The sequence below is a fragment of the Lepus europaeus genome, chromosome 5 (genome assembly GCF_033115175.1).
Source record: "Lepus europaeus isolate LE1 chromosome 5, mLepTim1.pri, whole genome shotgun sequence".
Lineage (NCBI taxonomy): Eukaryota > Metazoa > Chordata > Mammalia > Lagomorpha > Leporidae > Lepus > Lepus europaeus.
This window is the reverse complement of record NC_084831.1, coordinates 79,301,195-79,321,320: the sequence shown is the minus strand read 5'-3', so window position 1 is coordinate 79,321,320 and position 20,126 is coordinate 79,301,195. Positions and strand designations below refer to the sequence as shown.

General features: G+C 38.6%; 1 protein-coding gene across 6 annotated transcripts in view; it reads left to right on the top strand.

The window, feature by feature from the left end:
• COL24A1 (collagen type XXIV alpha 1 chain) overlaps positions 1–20,126 on the top strand; it is a 421,092-nt gene that overhangs the window by 346,089 nt on the left and 54,877 nt on the right. The window lies entirely within an intron of this gene.

The following is a 20,126-nucleotide window of genomic DNA, read 5'->3' as shown; positions in this document are numbered from 1 at the left end:
TCCAGTTTCTTCCAAGGGCAGTACCTCTAATGACCTAAGACCTCCCATTAGACCCACCTCCCAATATAGCCACACTGAGGACCAAACTCCCAGCCATGTCCCTTAGATGAGAAACTACATCCAAACCATAACAGATTTATTTATTTAACATTAGTCTTTCAATCTCATGTCTAATTCCTTTACCAGCTGGCTAATCTCTTAGGTATTTCATTCTGATTAGTGTAGATTCATATTTCAAGTCATTGTCCCAAGTCCAGCCCACTGAGAAGAGTTCCTCCTACTAATGTCTTTTGGGATCTGGTGTAGCAGCCATCTACTTCTGTCTGATGTTGATAGTCAATGCAGATATAAATCAGGAGTGAACTTTTTCCTCCTCTATTAATTAGCAAAGGGAATTCTCTACGAAGTCAGGAGGAGCGATATCAAAACAATAAGAGCAAGTAAAAGAGTATCTCAAAAAGTTCTTGGAAAAATAGAATTAAAAGGTGCTTATTTTGGTATAAAAATTTTTGAAATCCATGCATTATTTTGTCATAGTATGCATTATTTTCCATGAACTTTTTGAAGACTCCTAATATCATGGAAATCTGAGCTGCCTTTGTACAAATTTTGTCTGTGCTTTCTGGACCAGCTAGAGCCCAATCTTAATATGTACTGTTTCCACTTAAGAGTAGAATACTGGAATTCACCTCCAATTTTATGATTCAGCTGATTAGATATCACCTAGTTCATAATGGGCAGATCACAGAACATAGCCATTTTTTTGCCCAGGGTCAATTGTTCTGATTCAACTAGAGTAATCCTAAAACTGTTTTCCAACTGAAAAATTGCATTTGACAAAGATGGCTATCTCTAAAATTTTGATTTTAGATGTTAAGCTGTGATTCTGTTATAGTAGATTTCCAAAGAGTGTCAGAACAGTGCATATACCAGCTACAGAGCCTTCTGATATTATGAGATATGTTTAGTTATAAGATCCAAATAGCAGTGTAGGTCACATGGCATCCTGAAACTGCTGCAGAACCTTTTTGCTTCAAGGCCCCAGCTGGACAAAGCACTTGAATAGACAAAGCTCCAAAGAAGATATACAGATGACCAATAATCCCATGGAAAGATGCATAAGAATTGCTACCATTTGGGAAATGCAAAGCAAAATCACAATAATATACCACTTCACACACATTAATTTGTACTATGAAAATAAATAGCAAACGTTGGCAAGGATCTGGAATAATTAGAAGCATGCTACATAGAAGTTGGGAGTGTAAAATGTTGCACCACTGTGAAAAACTGTATGGAAGTTTCTCAAAAAATTAAGTTATGGTTTCTTTTATATGAACCCGGGAGTGCAGTGGAGGATGGCCCAAGTGCTTGGGCCCTGCACCCCATGGGAGACTAGGAGAAGCACCTGGCTCCTGCCATCGGATCAGCGCGGTGCGCCGGCCGCAGCGCGCGGGCCGCAGCAGCCATTGGAGGGTGAACCAACAGCAAAGGAAGACCTTTCTTTCTCTCTGTCTCTCTCTCTCTCTGTCCACTCTGCCTGTCAAAAAAAAAAAAATTATAGTTATCTCCAAGACTTATCTGGTAATTGTACCAGCCAAGCAGGTAAGTAAAATGGCTAAGACATATCATAGGAATCATTACTCCTGTATCTTTCAGGTCTTTGTGGCAATAATATATACAGTTTTCCAAAGGATTTGGTTAATATGTACAGTTTTCCAAAGGATATACTCTTGCCTTAGGCTTACTGTTAATGGGAAGGATCAGGAAGAGATGATTGCACTAACAACTACTTGGCTCTTAACATAATAACCTTCAATTTATGCATTAGGAAGTTTCCCCGTGCTCTGGATTGGATAGAGGAAAATTAGGCTCACAATCCCACTGGGACACTTAGAAAAGTAATTGGGCCAAAACTCCATTTATCACCTGGCATTAATAAGCTTCTACTCTGAACAAGTACCATGATGATATGTTTTATTTCTAGGGACTGTCATAAGTTCACAGCCAGATCTAACAGACCCCAGGAAGCCTAGGAATTTACATTTCCCCTGTGCTTAGTCAGCAAGTGACCACGTGTCCCTCCAAAGAAGGTTCAGGGGAGGACTCATAGTACACACGTTTGACCACATTGCAGGATTCTTCCTCAAAGAGAATCTGACTCCCTCTCATTTAGGGCATTCTGGTAAAGGATCTCATGAGTTTGATAAATCAAACACTAAATCCCAGCCGGCACCGTGGCTCAATAGGCTAATCCTCCACCTGCGGCGCTAGCACACCAGGTTCTAGTCCTGGTCGGGGTGCTGGATTCTGTCCCGGTTGCCCCTCTTCCAGGCCAGCTCTCTGCTGTGGAGTACAGTGGAGGATGGCCCAAGTCCTTGGGCCCTGCACCCCATGGGAGACCAGGATAAGCACCTGGCTCCTGCCTTCGGATCAACGCAGTGTGCCAGCCGTGGCGGCCATTGGAGAGTGAACCAACGGCAAGACCTTTCTCTCTGTCTCTCTCTCTCACTGTCCACTCTGCCTGTCAAACACACACACACACACACACTAAATCCCAACTATAGGAACTTGAGTGAGATTTATATCCATAAGACCTAAAACTTTCCCCACCTAGATATCCAGTAAGCTGTAGTAAATTTAATCACTCTGTACCCTGTGTCCCATTACCAAAACCACAGAATGCAGGTCCCAGCATTCTAACACCACTTTATCCTTGTGGCATGCTATGATAAATGCTCCTGCATTATAAAGCCCTATAACTTGGACCCCACCTCTCATGGATTCCAATATTCCCGTTTCAATCAGAGAACCTAATTCTGATGAATCACTTAACACTGCAGTAAGACTTACTTTAAACCCTTCCAGAGCTGCTAAGGTTAGAGAGTAGCTATTAGATTGCATAGAATAGAGTCATCTCCACATTTCTATCTTCCTGAGCTTTTGGACACCTTTAGAGATGGAAGTTGTAGCATTTCATACTCATGGACCGTAGGCCACAATGAAGTCCAAACTTCAAAATGCCAATTTATCAGACTATTCATAGTGTTCCAGGTGTTTGAATAGGGACAGCATCCACAAGCCGAGAAGATTAAGAGGGATTGGTGGTTCAAAGTTTTGATCTTGCACCTGTCTGCTTAAATGTCCTCATCCCTTGTCTTAGAGTTGTCTTGCACAGCTGGAGAGTAACAGAGCCTGCTGGATGATACAGCAGAGTAGAAAAAGATGGAGATTGGCTCTCTAAAGGCAAAAGATAACATCAAGCCAATTTGCTTATACATTCTCATTTATTCCAGGTCTGTATCAATAGTATATTCCAGTGTTAGCAAACCATACCCAGTGAATCAAATTGGTCTATTTTTATATGAACTAAGTGCCAGGAAAGACTTTTACATTGTTTAATGGTAGAAAATAAAATAAGAAGAGCTGGTGTTGTGCATAGCAGATAAAGCCACCTCCTGGAATGCCAGCCATCCCATATGAGCACCAATTCGTGAACTGGCTGCTTCCAATCCAGCTCCCTGCTAATGGCCTGAAAAAAACAGCAGAAGATGCCCCAAGTGCTTTGGCCCCTGCTACCCTTATGAGAGACCCAGAAAAAGCTCCTGGCTCCTGGCTTCACCTGGCCCAGCCCCAGCCATTACAGCCATCTGGGGAGTGAACCAGCATATAGAAGATCTCTCTGTCTCTCCCTCTATATATACCTCTGACATTCAAATCAGTCAATAAATCTTCTTAAGATTTTATTTAGAGCGACAGACAGAGGGAGAGACAGAGAGAAAGGTCTCATTTGCTGGTTCACTCCCCAGATGGCCCAATGGCTGGAGCTGTGTCCATCAGAAACCAGGAACCAGGAGTTTCTTCAGTCTCCCATGCAGGTGCAGGGACCCAAGGATTTGAGCCATCTTCTGCTGCTTTCCCAAGCTATAGCAGAGAGCTGGATCAGAAGAGGAGCAGCCAGGACTCGCAGCCAGGACTCAAACTGGTGCCCATAAGGGAAGCTGGCACTGCAGAAGGCAGCTTTACTCAGTACACTGCAGGGCCAGCCCCCAATAAATAAATCTTTAAAAACCAGACTAGTTTGATTATAACTTCCTTGTAGTATGTCTTGAAATTTGGTATTGTATTGTCCCCAGCTTTGTTTCAGTTGTTTATGACTGCTTTAGCTATTCAAAGTCTCCTATGTTTCCATATGAATTTTAGTGTATTTTTTTCTAGATCTGAGAAGAATGTCATTGGTATTTTGATTGAGATCACATTGTACCTAAAAATTGCTTTGGGTAGTATGAATATTTTGTTTATATTAATTCCTCCAATCTATGAACATGGAAGCATTTTCCATTTTTTTGTGTGTGTATCATCTTTTATTTCTTTAATGTTTTGTGATTTTCATCATAGAGAACTTTAACATCCTTGGTTAAATTTACTCTAAAGTATTTAAATTTTTTGTAGCTATTGTGAGTGATACTTGCTGCTCGCTATGGGGCAGCAGGTCTGATAGAGCTCCTCAGGGCCAGCCTGGGGGGCTCAGGGGCCGAGTGGGATGATGAGTGTCGGCGGCAAAGGAATCACACCAGAGCCACACCAGAGCCGGGAGATCAGTCAGCACCCAGGGCACAGCCAGGTTCTTGACTTTTTATTGGGAGGGGGAAAAGCTTTTATAGACACAGAAAGGGGGCTGTCCAGGGCACAAAGAAACCGAGCCAACCAGCTGAAAGGTAAGGCAGGACATGAGCCGGGCACGCCCTCAAGGGCCTATCACAGCCGAGGACACATACTGTTCACAAATACGGAAGTCTCCTGTCAGGCTGGGTACCTCCCCCGGGGGCCATCTTGGATTGTTGGAAATGCTGAGTCACTGGGATGCGGAAGTGCAGCAAACTCCAGCAAAGGCTTAGCAACTTTGTTTCCTTTTAGATTGGAGCCCCCCCCCCCCCAATACTGATCTTACAAATTTGTTCTCAGTCATGGCATTTTCTATGAATACAAAAGCTACTGACTTTTGTGTGTTGGTTTTATATCCTGCAATTATCTTTTTTAAACAAAGGGTGGATCCAGGAGCTTCTTTTTTTTTTAAGATTTATTTATTTTCCTTGAAAGTCACAGTTACACAGAGAGAGGCGAGGCAGAGAGGTCTTCTATCTGGTTCACTCCCCAGTGAACCAGCCGTTGGCCACAACAGCCAGAGCTGTGCTGATCCGAAACCAGGAGCCAGGAACTTCTTCCAGGTTTCCCACATGGGTGCAGGGGCCCAAGGACCTTTCCTAGGCCATAGCAGAGAGCTGGATCAGAAGTGGAGCAGCTGGGACTTGAACCGGCACCCATATAGGATGCCAGCACTGCAGGCGGCAGCTTTACCCACTATGCCACAGCACTGGCCCCTATATCCTGCAATTTTACCAAACTCACTTATGAGTTCCAGTAGCCTCTCAGTAGAGTCTTTTGGTTTTGTTATATATCTTGGATAATGTCACCTGCAGATGGGGACAATTTGATTTCTTCCCTTTCAATTTGTTTCCCTTTGATTTCTTTTTCTTGCCTAATGGCTCTAAAACTTCTAGATTATGTTGAATGGCAGTTAGTGACAGTGGGCAGTCTTGCCTGGTTCCAGAATTTGGTGGCAATGCTTCCAAATTTTCCCTATTCAATATGATGCTGGCTGTGGATTCATCATATATTCCCTTGATTGTGTTGAGGAATGTTCCATCTGTACACAATTTGCCAATTTGCTTTTTATCATGAAAGAATGTTATGTTTTATCAAATGCTTTCTCTGAGTCTATTGAGATTGAGATAATCATATGGCTTTTATTCTTCACTTTGTTAATGTGATATATCACATTTATTGTTTTGTGTACATTGAACCATTCCTGCATACCAGGGATAAATTCCACTTGGTCCAGGTGAATGATCCTTTAGATTTGTTGTCGGATTCAATTAACTAGTATGTTGTTGAGATTTTTTGCATCTATGTTCATCAGAGATATTGGTCCATACTTCTGTTTCTTTGTTGTATCTTTTTCTGGTTTCAGAATTGAGGTGATGGTGGCCTCATAAAAGGAGTTTTGATGGATTTCCTCCCTTTCAATTGTTTTGAATAGTTTGAGAAAAATTGGAATTACTTCTTCTTTAAAAGTTTGCTAGAATTCAGCAGTGAAGCTATATGGTTCTGGGCTTTTCTTTGTTGGGAGTGTCTTTACTACTGATTCAATCTCCACCTTGGTTATTAGTCTGCTTAGGTTTTCTATGTCTCCATGACTCAACTGTAGATTGTGTCCAGAAATCTATCCATTTCTTGTAGATTTTCTGATGTTGAAATATAGCTGTTTGTAGTAAATCCTGATGATTCTTTTTATTTCTGTGATGTCTGTTATAGGATCTACTTTTCCCTGTCTGATTTTATTAATTTGAGTCTTCTCCCTTAGCTTTTTTGTTTGTTTGGCCAATTTTGTTTATTTTTTCAAAAAACAAAATCTTTATCTCCCTAATCTCTTGTATCTTTTTTTGTTTCAATTTTGTTTATTTCTTTTCTAATTTTAATTATTTCTTTCCTCCTACTAATTTATGATTTGATTTGTTCTTGTTTTCCTAGGTCCTTGAGATGTATTGTTAGATTGTTTATTTGATGCCTTTCCAATTTCTTTATATAGACTCTAATTGCTGTAATCTTCCCTGGGAACACTGATTTTGCTGCATCCAGTATGTTTTGATATGTTGTCATCTTTTTACATGCTGATATGGGTGCTTTTGTGCTACAACAACAAAGTTGAGTAGTTATAATCAACACCATATGATTGGTGAAATCTAAAATAGTTATTACCTGGCCTTTTCACTGAAAAAGTTAACTGATCTCTGATGTGTTGTATTATCACACTGTTAGTACCAAGACTCTCTAGTACGTTCTCATCCAGGGTTGGGTAAGTTCTTCTTCTTTATACTTTCTTTTTTAAATTTTTACAATTTATTTTATTTATTTGACAGAGACAGACAATGAGAGTTTCCATCTACTAGCTCCATTCTCAAATGCCTGGGAGCCAGGAACTCAATACAGGTTTCCCATGTGGGTGGCAGAGCCACAACATGAGCCGTCACCTGCTGCTTCCCAAGGCACATATTTTCAGGAAGCTGGAATTGGGAACTGAGCTGGAACTCAAACCCAAGGACTCTCATATGGGTGTGGGCATCCCAAATAGAAGCTTACTGCTACACCAATACCCACCCACCAATGTACTTTACTCTATGGAGGTCATAAGTAACTTTAGCAATGAACCATTTAATTTGATTTGTGAGGGGCAGAATAGGATTGAAATACTCCATGAGAGAGTAATAATGGGGAGGGGGGATATATTCAGACCCTCGATAGAGAAGTTTGGTTCTGAAGGGGAGAGAAGGATAATAACCAGAGAATAAACTTAAGGTAAAAAGTTATTTTTAAATGAGAGAAACATGACCATATTTAAATACTCATTAGCAGGACCTCCTGGTTGAAGACAAAGCTGATAGAAGGGAGTCTAAGTGTAATGTAGTCAAACTATAACACATGCACACTCTAGCTCTACTTCCTAACTTGCTCTTTTGCTAAATAGGAACTATTTTTAAGATTTTATTTATTTGAAAGACAGAGTTAGAGAGGCAAAGACAGAGAGAGAGAGAGACAGAGAGAGCGAGAGAGAGAGAGAGAACGAGGTCTTCCAGCACTGGCCCATTCCCCAGATGGCTGCAACAGCCTGAGCTGTGCTGATCTGAAGCCAGGAGACAGGAGCTTCTTCCCAGTCTCCCATGTAGGTGCAGGGGCCCAAGGACTTGGGCCATCTTCTACTTCTTTCTCAGGCCATAACAGAGAGCTGGATTGGAAGTGGAGCAGCCGGGACTCTAATGGGTGCCCATATGGGATGCTGGCACTGCAGGTGACAGCTTTACCCACTTCATCACAGCAATGGCCCCAGAACATTTTTCAACAGAAGAAGATTCTGAGCCAAAGATGGGTTCCTTTACATATTACTTGTGCAGAAAGCTCACTGAACAATGTGATTTAAAAAGTTAAAATGAACTATAGTATAGTAGTTAATGCAGCATATCTCCCAGGACCATGAAGTTGAATGATACCTGATATTGCTGTTTGTAAGAAGTTAGCTCCAGATCATAAGTCATCATCTGCTACCTTTTTCACTGAAAAGGTTAGAAAAAAATTTATATGCATACTTAGGATATCAGGATGTTGTAACTTTGAGGTGTTTTGTATTCATCAAAATAAAAACAAATAACTTTCCCTTGAGGGAATGCTCTTTGTAACCCAAAGGTTTGTGCATACTAATGATATTTACGAATGTGCAAATACTATCTATGATTCTGTCTGCTCTCTGTAGAATATTTGATGTGAAATTAAAATTACAATGCTTTATAAGGAATTTATGTTCAATGAGATGTTGAAATGAAATGTTATTCAGTGGCTAGCTGGTCAATGAGAAAGGTATTTCCAAGAGAATTATTTTTTAAAACCTACTACAGTAATAGAAAAACTCCCTAGGAGCAAATAGTATCATCTCTAAAAAGTAGCAAGTTCCCTGGAATATTTTCAACCAAGGATAAGAACATCTTTCCATTGGTCCTTTTTATTAAATCATGGCACCATGGTGTTTCTTGGCTTACCTTTAAAGACCGCTGGGTTTATCCACTGAGAAAAATATTTATTCTGGGATTTCTAGCATTATGCAACTGCCTGATTTTCCTAAACAATGTTCTTTCTTTTTTTGATGTGGCCAAGGAATTAAAGAATTCCTGGCATATTCACTCTTCAGTCTCAATGTTTTTTCAAGGTCATGTGACTGTAACTAAAGGATGGTATTGGGAGGCTCACTGTTGCCTTGTAAATTTCCTTCTGTACAAATGAGTGTTTTGAGGGCAGTCAACATAGCACATCTGTAGTAAATGAGTCTACCATGCTGTTTTTGTTGAGTTGAACTTCTGTACAAACACAGTACCTCAATCATTTAGGAAAAAGGAAAACAACTTTTCCTTGCAAAGATCATAAATCCATTTGTCACCAAAATGAAGGCTTACCAGTCTTTCTATTTTTTTTTTATTTCTGCAGCTAATAAAACTGACTATTGTAAAGGAGGGAAAGAAACAAAACCAACAACTCAATTTAGGACAAATCAAGGCCTTTCAATCTTGACTTTATAGTTTGTCAGGTGAACATAGGCTTAAGTGTTGACTAAAATAAGATTTTTGTCTTACAAGAACATGAACTCTTCAGTTTTCCATTTGTGGATTGTGTCCAGTACTGTATAGGGAGGAGAAACACACTTCATCAGCCAACTCATAATACCATCATAGAGTAGCAGGACCACCATGGAAGCCTCTGTTAGGAACACCAGTGGCCCTGCCACCCATCTAGACTGTGTTCTCTAGTCTTTGAGCAGGTCGCATTAATGAAATTTCTATTTCTAAGATACATTTCTTTCTTCGCGGTATTTTGGAGATGGAAACATACCTGCACTAGCCAGAGCTACATTTAGCTAATGCTGTCAACTCCTATTAAGATGTTATTGCTTATCCAGATTGCTGCTGTCTCCCTCTTCTTCCCCTTGCCCTGTATTGGCCCATTTTCTGCTCATTAAGGATTCTTCTAGAACAGACAAATCTCAGTTAGTTTCGCTGCTTATTAGCAACACAATGAAAGATTTGCTAAAGGATGTAACTTTCCTAGTGGAATCTTCAGTAAATTTCAATCAGATAAAGTTCATGCCCTTTGCAGACTGGTGATCCTCCGTGATCTGGCCTTTACATTTACAGACTTATACAGTCTCCTGGCTCCTCCCATGTACTGTGCATTTCAGTCACAATAAGAGCTAGCAATTATTAAATGCTTATTATAGGACAGGCACCTTTCCAGGTGCTGATTATGTATTAACTTATTTAACCTTCATAAACCGCCCCCACCATAAAGTAGATATGCCTATTACCTCCAATTTACAGAAAGGGAAGCTGATTCTCAGACTAAGTAACTTGCCCAAGATCACAAAGACAAGTAGTGGAGCCAGAATTCAACACCAGGCACTCTAGTTTCAGAACCCATTTTCCCGCACGTGTGCTTAGTTGCTTTTCCCCCACCAAATTCTGTGCATTTCCCTTACTTTTCAGCCTTAGAGCATGTAATTTCTTCTCTTTGCTTGAAAAGCTTTTCCAGCTTTCCCTTTATGAAAGATTTCTTGATCTTTCAGGATTCAATGAACAACTATTTCCTCCATGCACTCTTCTTGTCAGAGTTAGTCTTGTCTTCTCAGAACTTCTCTACAATCAGTGTGCTTCTTCCATTAGAACATGGGTAATATGGATGTTAACTACTTGTTCTTGTGTCTTTCTCTTCCAAGAAATCGTGGATTCCCATAGAGCAGAATTGTGTTTTATTCATCTTTATGTCCCTAACACTATACTCAGTGTCAGACCCATAGAAGAAGCTCCATAGATTTTTGAGAGATGAATGTTCTCTACATAGTAACTGTGACCTTGGAGACTTGGGTTTAAAATTTAGATGTGTTAGATACTTAAAATCTTAAGCACCATCTATAAAGTAAGTTCAGTGATACCTAGTCATAAGATTCTTATAAGAATCAAATGAAATATTAAATGTTCTCAATTCACTATATGAACTATTAGCATCATTCTTCCATAATAATAATTATTAATAGTTAAGATAGCATTAATTCACCCAACATGTATCTCTTGGTACCTAATATGAGCCAGAAATTAGGAAATAAGCAGTGAAAAAGTTGGGCAACAACTTCTCATGTGGAACATATATGTAATAATAATAAATTGTTGACATCTGACTACTTTTGACCTTAAAAAACTCACAATTTAATATGGATCAAACTAACAATTGAATAAAATAGACAGTAAAGAAGCATATAACTCCAAATTGTGGTAATTGCTATTTAAGGAATATGAGTAGGCAGTGTTATAAAACAGCACATAATGGGAGAGACAGTTTATATGTGGGGTAAATTAGGGAAGCTTCACTCCGGAGGTTATGCCTCAGCTGAACACTTAAGACTAAGTCACCAATGAGAAGAACTTGCCATATGAAAGGATCCAAAATGCACGCATCTGTAATAAGGAGGGAGCTTGACAGGTTCACAAGATTATTGGAAGATCAAATAAGACAGTGTGGATCTAGTGTTTGTTTTTTAAACTAAAGAGTGGAAATTATTTCTTCATAGTGGTGTGATCCAAGACATGTCTAAGAGCCAAGGTGTTAATGAAATGTCCTCTTGCTATTCCCGTTAGACCTGTGATCGTGTGTGGAGACCTGGGTAAAGGAGATTCATATAATACTCTTATTTTGGTCCAAGGTTGTATTAACATTTGTGCTCTCCATTTTTCATGATTATTATACTATCATTTGTTTTAATGGAAATATGTAAATAGTTCTGTGAGATAAAGCAGCGTCAAAATGCCTTATTTATTACAGCTGAACAAGAGGTTAGTGTTGTATACACTTGGGAATGGACCTAAGTCAAGCATACCTGTTTTCACTACCTAAAGACTTGTCTCAATTCTACCCTCAGCTCCATAAACTTTAATATGGTTAGAGATTCAAAGTTAAAATTACCTCCTAACTTTAGTGTACGGTTCATTCATAAATCTTATTTCTAGCAGTTGGTTATGTTACTTATGACTGGTACTGTAGGAAAATGTTATGAATGCTACATTATTTATATTATAATGTATCCCAGCATATAATCACCTAATAATTACCATCCAACATATTTTTAAATAGTCAGTTCTTTCCTGGGGAGGTAGGGTGATATATTTAGTAAACCAAATAAAGTGAGAAAATTCCACTAAACAGAGTGTTTTTTATTTTCTGGAGTAAGGAAAGCAAAGTATTACTTTTATAACTAATGATTTTGATGGCTTAACAAAAAAATTCAGTACACATGTTGTCTAATAAAAAAACTTGAACACATTGGACATATTTTTGTGGCATAGAAAGTAAATTAATTCTAATTACTTTTTCTCGCAGAGTTAGTAACTATATAAATGTGATGCTACATCTACAAGAGGTTCTTGGCAATCGAAAAAGAAAAGAAAGAAGAAAGATTTCCTAGAAATTTTTCAAGGCAGTGCTTAAATAAAAAATCATAATTTTGAGCTCAGTGTCATTTTAAATGTATCAATTCTGCTATTGTGAAATAAATGAAATTAGTGTCTTAAATATTTATAATTCAGCATAATTTTAAAGATAATTTTCCCTAGCTAATCTTTAAAATGCAGATTTCTATTGTTGCCAGGATTTAAACAAATTTTATTTATTATTTCTTAGTATATTTGCTTCAATCCTGAGAATAAAACATCAAAACCACAGAGCAAGGGGAATAACAACCAGAATGATATTCTTTGGTATATTTCACTATTATACACACACCAGTCACCATCATTCCAAAATATGTTCCTTATGTCTTCTAAATATCTACAGATTAGCCTGTTTCCCTCGCAAATCTTCCCATTCAGTTACAAAGTAGAGGCACACCCCTATTATTCCTTCTTTTCTGCAGAGGGAAGTTGATGTAAAAAGCAACCTCCTCTTCTTTCCTTAACTGATATTAGATTAAATAAAATAATAAAATGTAATTATCACTCCTGATAATTACTCAACAATTACACCTGATAAGTTACTCAACAAAAAGTAACTCTAGTTGTTGTGGTTGATGTGGTTTTGTTGTCAACATTTATCCAGTCCACCTTTTAGTCCTAAGACTTAGGCAGCTATCAATTTCATTCCTGTCCAAATTTGATACCACTTTCCTTCAGGGTTCAAAAATGTTCTCATTAAAGGAATCAGCTCTACCTGAGAATAGGAGAAACTCTGGCCATGAAGCGGCCTATGCTTTATGAATTGTATTATTGTTTTTAAGACTCAGGTAAACTGTTCTATTTTCATATCTTTGGTAATTATTACAGTTTTATTTACTTTTTAAAATTTGCTCAGAATGACTTGTCCTTTGCTGAATGGTTTCAGACAAATCATTGAGAAGACACTGGAAAGAATGCCTAGGGATTAGCATCTGTTTCTATTGCAAGCAAAATGAGTCATCCATCTGTGTATTCATAATAAGAAATGTTTGTTCTTTACTTGAATGAAACATTGCTTGGAACTTTGTACAGAACACTCTGCTGCTATCCTCAAATTTCTCTCTAAGAAACCAACATGAACACCAAATGACTTGGAATACATTCACTGGGCTAGGTTAAAAGTCTGATAGAACTTCAAGTAAAAATGAAGTTTCCAGTCAACCCTAACAATGAATTTTATGTGCCTTATTATTCTCAGTTCAAAATGCCTATTGATTTGAAGGATATTCAATACTATACAAGTTTCCATTGTCTATGTATCACCCAAAAGATACATTTTTTTCTCTTGAAAAATAAAAATCCTAAAATGTGCCCAGAATTACAATAAAAATGAGGTGGAGTCATATTATTTTAGAATTGTGGAATTTTTAATCATCTTAAAATCATCTTTGTTAATCTTTTAATGTAATGCATCTCCCTACAACTTACATTATTTGAATAATACTTGTACATCGAGGGATAGGAGGCTCACAACATTGCAAGACAGCTCAGCACTTTTTTAAAAACAATAAAATTCTTGGCCGGTGCCACCGCTCACTTGGCTAATCCCTCCACCTGCAGTGCCCCAGGTTCTAGTCCCGGTTGGGGCACCGGATTCTGTCCCGTTTGCTCTTCTTCCAGTCCAGCTCTCTGCTGTGGCCAGGGAAGGCAGTGGAGGATGGTCCAAGTGCTTGGGCCCTGCACCCACATGGAAGACCAGGAGGAAGCACCTGGCTCCTGGCTTCGGATCAGTGCAGCACGCCAGCTGTGGCAGCCATTTGAGCGGTGAACCAATGGAAAAAGGAAGACCTTTCTCTCTGTCTCTCTCTCTCTCACGCTAACTCTGCCTGTCAAAAAAAATTAAATTAAATTCTTATATTCATCTGTATCTATAACTTAATTTTTCACCTAATTTAATTCTGGAATTAATTTGTTAATCTATTTGATTTTTCTTTTCATGCTTGCATGCATTCATTTCCTTCTGTCTTTTGTACCAGTATATTACCTTTTTTTTTTTTTTTGGACAGGCAGAGTGGACAGTAGAGGGAGACAGAGAGAAAGGTCTTCCTTTGCCGTTGGTTCACCCTCCAATGACTGCCGCGGTAGGCACGCTGCGGCCGGCGTACCGCGCTGTTCCGATGGCAGGAGCCAGGTGCTTCTCCTGGTCTCCCATGGGGTGCAGGGCCCAAAGACTTGGGCCATCCTCCACTGCACTCCCTGGCCACAGCAGAGAGCTGGCCTGGAAGAGGGGCAACCGGGACAGGATCGGTGCCCCGACCTGGACTAGAACCCGGTGTGCCGGCGCCGCAAGGCGGAGGATTAGCCTGTTAAGCCACGGTGCCGGCCTAGTATATTACCTTTTAAAATAAGCTTTCTCTGAAGGTAATTGACTTCTTTAAAACTTTCAGCTGATTCTGTTTTTATTGGGGGAGGGTACTATTTTCAGAATTTTGTCCATAAACATGCCTTTCCTATAAAGTTTTATTCCCATTAAAGACCTGGTCATTGCTATAACACCTATGTATCCTCTGAACATTTTTCTTCAATTATTAAATCATAAAGCATCAGATAACCATGATTGGATTTGCTTTCATATACATGGATGAACACTAAAATGCCTTGTTAGTGGTTCTTACAAATATTGAGCACATTAATGTAGACATGGTGAGAAATATAAAAGACAATCTAGATTGTCACCAAAAAATGGATAAACAAATTTAGCAATCTGATCCTATAAGTACCACCCTTTAGGCACCTGCCATAGTGCATAGCACCTAGTATTCAAAAGATATATGCTTATTTGTTATTTGAATGAGTTTTGTAGTTATGAAGAATATCTATAAAGCATAAATTTAATATATTTCATTTTTTAGAAAGAGAACTAAACATGATGATATAATCTGTAGCAAATATTATTTGAAAAAAAGGAGAAATACTATAGCATTAAATTCAAAATTGACTTCACTTATTAAACTCCATCTTCTCAACCAGGCCTTCCATAGAAATGACTGTAGTCTGTCTTCAGCCAAACCTCTCGGCTATCACATTTTTAACTTTAAAGGCAATATTTTTGTCTTGTACTGCAGTTCCATGCGATTGTCTCACTAATTCCCTTTCTTATTACCACTAAAGACTAACTTCCCCTACTCAAGACCTCTCTAGTATTTATTTTATATTTCACCTGGATTTTTTTCACATTTTTGCCTTCATTATAACTATTTAAATATCATATTTCATCTTTTTTCATTTAATTTTAAGCTTTTTGCAAACAACATCCATATCTTATTTATATTTGTATTCTCAGAGAGGTTCTCATGATATTTTCCCTACACAGAGATGATATTCAAAAGTACATGTATAATGCATGGAAGAACTATTGCATAATCCAATCCAGTATCCCAAGAATCAACTTAAAAGTAGCAATCATTTCCTAGAAGAGAGGTTAGCAGAGCTGGTGCTGTAGCGTAGCGGGTATAGCTACTGCATGCAGTGCCAGCATCCCATGAGGGTTCTGGTTCGAGACCTGGCTACTCCACTTTCCATCCAGCTCTCTGCTATGGCCTGGGAAAGCAGGGGATGGCCCATGTCCTTTGGCCCCTGCACCCACGTGGGAGACCCAGAAGAATCTCCTGGACCCTGGCTTCAGATTATCCCAGGTCTGGCAGTTGTGGCCATTTGGGGAGTGAACCAACAGATGGAACACTTCTCTCTCTATCTCTGCCTCTCTTTAACTCTGCCTTTCAAATAAATAAATAAATCTATTTTAAAAAGAGAGAAAGGTTAGCAAAATATTCTACAAATATGAATAAATATTTTGATTTTTTGCAGGGCAAAAAGCACAATCTGGCATATGATTTAGGAACCTATGTAACAGGATGGAAAATACATTTTCACAAAAATTTTATTTATGAAATTTAAAATATAATTGTGCATAATTTTTGTATTTCCATCAACTAGTTAAGAAAAATGTCATTCTTTGGAGAGTATAATAATTCATTTATTGAGGCTACCTATTATCAAATTTTTCTACTCATCTGTTAGTAACTATAATGAGATTTTGCATATTTTACATATTTCATTTTTGAAAATTATTTTCACACAAATAGGTACTGCCAAATACTACAGTTCACAAGCATATGATTTTAATTGAGAGTATTCATTTTTTGGAAGGAAGTTGTAGAATTCTATCAGATTTTCTCTTTATATTTGTCTTTTAACATGACATTAAATTGAAGATAAATCATTTCTAAGTGACGGTTATATGGGCATGTCATATCTGCACAATTAAATGGATTTTGAAATGTAGAAATTTCTTGAATCTAAGTATACAATATACTGCTGAAACTGAGCTCAGAAAAGCCACCCACTCTAAATTGAATTGTAGAGGACATTGGCGTGGCATCTCATTAGTCAATCAAGAAACAAGGCAAATGTTTCTGAGTGATTATCTTTAGATCTTGAAGAATCAATACAGTACTGCTCAGGTGTTCATTCAAGGAGTCCAGGCTGTTTTTTTCTTTTCTTTTAAAGATTTATTTGACTTATTTGCAATGCAGAGTTATCAGGAGAGGGGGAGAGACAGAGACAGATCTTCCATCTCCTAGTACACACCCCAGATGGCCACAACAGGCAGGGCTGGGCCAGGCTGAAACCAGGAGCCACTGTGTGACAGTGGAGTCACTTCTTGTTTTAATTTGATAGCATGGGAAGTACATAAAGTTCCTTAACATTAATTTTGGTTCAAACATAAGTCAACATCAGAATGACTTTACCACAGTATCCGTCCCATATATAAATACCCTTTTGCTTTGTGATTTTAATTCATTTATAAACATTATGAAGTCGGAAGCAAAACCTAATTTCCAAAGCCATTCATTGTTCACTTGTATTGAGGGTAGTTTATCTCATTCAAAAAAAAAAATTTAATCTCAGCCCCCAAAAAATAATGTAAGTAAACATGACCCTTTTTAAGCCATCAGACTTCTGTGTAATAGGACAAGTCAGGCTGTTCCACTTCTATTTCTGACAAGGTAGTCTCAGAACCAATGAAGGTTAAATCCACAAGAGCCAATTGAGATTACTGTTGACAATGTGGGTTCAATAACAAATGCTAGATTCAAACATTTTCCTTAGAGTACCTGATGGCAAATAATACAATGAATATTCAACCTTTAAACATTTTATGTTTTCAAAAGCTTTGTAAATCTGTCCCAAAACTCTTTGGATCTACAGCCATCAGTTTTATTGCATCATTGTAGGTTCCACTTCAGATTGTAATGATTTAGTATATTCTTAACTTCGAAAATATTTTCGGGGCTGGCTCTGTGGCATAGCAGGTAAAGCCTCCCGTGTAGTGCTGGCATTCTATATGAGCACCAGTTAGAGTCCCAGCTGCTCCACTCTGATCCAGCCTTCTGCTATGGCCTGGGAAAGAATGGATGGCTCAACTCCTTGGGTCCCTGCACCCACGTGGGAGGCCTGGAAGAAACTCCTGGTTCCTGGCTTAGGATCAGCACAGCTCTGGCTGATGCAGCCAATTGGGAAGTAAACCAGTGGATGGAAGACCTCTCTCTCTTCTCTGCTTCTCTTTCTCTCTGTGTGTAACTCTGATTTTCAAATAAATAAATAAATATTTAAATAAAAAGAAAAAAATATTTTCATGTATAGCATCCCACAGATTATTCATACCAATTACTTCAGTCACTTAAAACTCAGCATGGGGTCTGGCATTGTGGCATAGTGGATTAAGCCGCCACCTGTGAGGCTCGCATCCCATATGGGTTCCAGTTCAAGTCCCAGCTTCTCCACTTCCGATTCAGCTTCCTGCTAATGAGCCTGGGAAAAGCAGCAGAAGATGGCCCACGTCCTTGGCCTCTGTAACCATGTGAGAGACCTGGATCAAGCTCCTGGCTCCTGACTTCAGCCTGGCCCAGCCCTGCCTGTTGTGGCCATCTGCATTGCAAATGAGTCAAATAAATCTTTAAAAGAAAAGAAAAAAACAGCCTGGACTCCTTGAATGAACACCTGAGCAGTACTGTATTGATTCTTCAAGATCTAAAGATAATCACTCAGAAACATTTGCCTTGTTTCTTGATTGACTAATGAGATGCCACGCCAATGTCCTCTACAATTCAAGCAACTGTTCTTGCCAAAAAGCTAACAACCTAATGCATGTTTGTTTTTGCTACAGAATTTAATTTAGTCACCATCAATAATGGACTTTCCTTGCTGGGATATCAAATAGAACACTCAGAAACTTACTTTAGCTGTGGCCTCATTTTCATTGTTTGTGAAGAGATTCAGCTGTGATAAGATATTCCATTTTTAATTTTCCAATTTTTGTTTTTAAAAAGACTTATTCAAAAGGAAGAACAAAAGGGAAAGACAGAGAGATCTTCCATCCGCTGCTTCACTTCCCAAGTGGCCATAATGGCTGGGCCTGGGCCAGGTGGAAGCCAAGAGCCTGGAACGCCATCTCTGTCTCTCATGTGGGTGGCAGGTACCCAAACACTTTGGCCATCATCCCCTGCTTCCCATGCACATTAGAAGGATGTTGGATTGTAAACTGAGCAGTAGAAATTCAAACTGGCACTCTTCTTTAGGATGCTTGTATGGCTAGTGGTGGCTTAATCCATTATGCCACAATTCTAGCCCCAAGTTTTCTAATTTTTCTGACTGTTTCAGTCCAGTGACATAATATAGTGTTGAACACTTGGTCTGATAATGTTGATATATACTCGTTATACATAGCTGTAGTGTTGTTACATAATTAACGCAGATTTTGCCATCTAATTTGTTAACAAAACACTGCACATTCCATTGTGCCTTAGAAACACAATATTCAGAATCTACTTTTCTCTTTTTTTTTTTTCTTGTGTTGGCAAGATAGATATGCACTTGTTTTAAAAGAAATAAAATGGCACAGTAAGACAATATATGGGGGCCAGTGCTGTGGCATAGTGGGTAAAGCCTGCAGTGCTAGCATCTCTTAGAAGGTGGCCCAAGTCCTTGGGCCCCTGCGCCCACGTGGGAGACCCAGACGAAGCTCCTGGCTCCTGGCTTCAGATCAGCCCAGCGCCAGCCATTGTGGCCAGTTGGGAAGTAGGCTAACAGATGAAAGACACCTCTCTCTCTCTCCCTCTCTCCCTCTCTCCCTCTCTCCCCCTCTCCCCCTCTCTCCCCCCCTCTCTCTCTTTCTCTTTTCTCTCTCTTTCTCTTTCTCTCTCTCTCTCTGCCTCTCCTTCTCTCTCTGTGTAACTCTGACTTTCAAATGAATAAATAAATCTTTTTTAAAAAGACAATAAATACTGTCATCTAATAACTGCATCAGTGCAATTTGTAATACACCAAGCAGTGCAAAGCAATGAGAGTGTCACATAAGATCTCTGCCCTGACTACTCAACTCTGCTACTGTAAGACAGAAGCAACCATTAAAAATAAATAAATGAATGAACATGATTGTATTTCAATAAAATTTTATTTATTACATACAGTTTCAGTTTCATATAATTTTCACACATCTCTAAGTATTCTTACTAATTTTTTTTCAAAATTTCAAAATGTAAAAACTTTTTAATAGATGAACTATACAAAAATCAGATGACGAATTGGATTTGGCTTGCAAAACATGGTTTGCTAACTTTGAGTTAGGATTTGGTTTTAAGGATATACTGTTTGCTTGTTTAGCTTTATTTGCTATCATTTACTATTTTAATAAATTTTATGTAACTATGTGTGGTTGAGGAATAGAATCTAATTGATTATAAAAGTTGCTATGTACACCAGAGTAAAATTTTAAAAACAAAAATAATATACTTCACACCCAGGTTGGGTAAGTCAGAAGGTACCGGTGGCCTTCGTACTGCCTCAGTGTTTCCATTTTAAAAACCCAGGACAACTGCATGAACTATAATTAGAGGTTTTAAGTGATCCATCAATGCTCCCAAAATATTATTTAAATGTTTCACATATTTGAGGAAGAAGTCCTGAATATTCCCTAAACCTGAGCAG